General features: G+C 52.0%; 1 protein-coding gene across 8 annotated transcripts in view; it reads right to left on the reverse strand.

Moving 5' to 3' along the window:
• KIAA1328 (KIAA1328 ortholog) overlaps positions 1 to 2,414 on the reverse strand; it is a 200,859-nt gene that overhangs the window by 126,036 nt on the left and 72,409 nt on the right. The window lies entirely within an intron of this gene.

A 2,414-nucleotide genomic window follows, 5' to 3' on the forward strand; every position in this document is an offset into this window, starting at 1 on the left:
CTGGCACTACAAACCGCATGCAACCCCAAGGAGAAAGGAGGGTGCACTACACCGGACAAGCAGCATGACCATGACAGAAGAAGAAAAGCTGCCTTTTGTATCCAGGCTTCACAGGCCCTCTCTCATCCATCCTTGCAGTTGTCTTCTTGTCAATACGTTTCCTGTTCTGCACATGTTGTAGGGAGGTTGACAGAGGAAACCGAGGCCATCCAATGACTCAGTTTGTAGAACAAGATCCGAACCCAGATCCACCTCAGATCCATCCGAGACCAACCCATACATAGCTGCCAAGTTTTCCCTTTTCTCGCGAGGAAGCCTATTCAGCATAATGGAATTTCCCTTAAAATAAGGGATAACTTGGCAGCTATGAACCCATAGGAACTTTGAGGCAGTTCTTTCTAGGGCTGTGCACACTGAACTAAAACTAGGACTATCAGCTATGAAAACTGAGCACACTTGAATACATTCATTATGCAAAAAAGTTACCTTTTCAACTTAAGGTGGTAAGGGACCAAAAGCGCCGGGTCTCAAAGCCACTTCCGCGCTTGCGTCGGAGGTGGGGTTGTGGGCTGCCCGACTGTACCATCGCGTAGGGGCTGCGAGATCAGCCCCTGCGCGATGGTGCGCTCCCGCCTGCGTCACACCCCGACCGGCCAATGAGGCTGGGCGGGGCGGGGCCAAGCCGTTTAAAGGCCTCCGCAGGCGGGTTGGAGTCGGATATAGTCTGTTAGGTTCCAACGCCTAAGCCAATTCCGCTCTACATGCATATTTAATAAAGTTGTGGCCTTAACCACCCAATTAATTAAATCTTAAACCTGGTGTCATGAGTCTTTATTCCGGGGAAGGAGGGCATATAGCCACACAAAGCCACTTCCGCGCTTGCGTCGGAGGTGGGGTTGTGGGCTGCCCGACTGTACCATCGCGTAGGGGCTGCGAGATCAGCCCCTGCGCGATGGTGCGCTCCCGCCTGCGTCACACCCCGACCGGCCAATGAGGCTGGGCGGGGCGGGGCCAAGCCGTTTAAAGGCCTCCGCAGGCGGGAAAGCTCCCTCTTTCCTCGCTGTTCGCCGGAGCGAACAATTCACCCGCCCGCCCACCCCTTAATAAGAGGCAAGGGGACGCTGCTATGGACGTCAGTTGGTTGCCCTGGCTGGCCAGGGGGCTGGGTAGGATTTTTCCCATACTGGGTTAGCCATGATGGGTTTTTCGCCTACCTCGTAGCATGTCGTCACAACTTAGGTTAGGCGGTTAGGCGTTGGAAATTTGCATAACAATCAGTGGAGGAGGGGCAAGTACGTCATCAGCTGCCCTATCTTGGAGAGGTAATTCCGTTAAAGGATTCCGGGGGCGAGGCTTGGTCCTGAGCCTGGAGTTGCCTGGGCCGTAAGGCACGCCCCATCGGTGGCCACAGGAGGAGCTCTAGTAGATCTACGTCGCGGGGCTCCTTTCTGGTGGTTAACTTCTCACAGACTTCAACACACGGGTTGGAGTCGGATATAGTCTGTTAGGTTCCAACGCCTAAGCCAATTCCGCTCTACATGCATATTTAATAAAGTTGTGGCCTTAACCACCCAATTAATTAAATCTTAAACCTGGTGTCATGAGTCTTTATTCCGGGGAAGGAGGGCATATAGCCACACAACAACCATAGCATGGAGCCATGTTTTGCAGCACAGAAAAAAATTACAGCATCGTGGTGGCAATAGATATGCTAACAGATTTGTTACTCAAGTGCTCCCATAGAGCAACTGCTACTTGGGAAATGGCGCAGCTGATCTTCCATTTCTCCTGCTGCTAGACAAGCATGGCAAGGGGAAAGAAATTAAGCATAGCACTCCAGCTTTGAGCACTGGAAGTCCTGCTTAATTCCACAAGCATTGCTTTACTTACCCACACACCCAAAGGGAAATAAAAAAATTCCTTCAGTAGCACCTTAAAGACCAACTAAGTTTTTATTTTGGTATGAGCTTTCGTGTGCATGCACACTTCTTCTTTTGGGTGCATGCACACCCAAAGGGAGAGAGGGAGAGAGAAGGGATAGAATATTCACCTGGCTATCTAGATGGTTGGCTCCTGCCAACCTAGCAGTGCAAGTAGATAAATAGGTACTGCTACAGCGGGAAGGTAAACAGTGTTTCTGTGTGCTGCTCTGGTTCGCCAGAAGCGGCTTTGTCATGCTGGCCACATGACCTGGAAGCTGTACACCGGCTCCCTCGGCCAATAACACGAGATGAGCGCCGCAACCCCAGAGTCGGGAACGACTGGACCTAATGGTCAGGGGTCCCTTTACCTTTTATCTAGATGCTAGCGGGACGCAGGTGGTGCTGTGGTCTAAACCACAGAGCCTAGGGCTTGCCGATCAGAAGGTCGGTGGTTTGAATCCCCGCAACGGGGTGAGCTCCCGTTGCTTGGTC

Source organism: Zootoca vivipara, chromosome 10, assembly GCF_965207765.1.
Source record: "Zootoca vivipara chromosome 10, rZooViv2.hap1.1, whole genome shotgun sequence".
NCBI classification, from domain to species: Eukaryota; Metazoa; Chordata; class Lepidosauria; order Squamata; family Lacertidae; genus Zootoca; species Zootoca vivipara.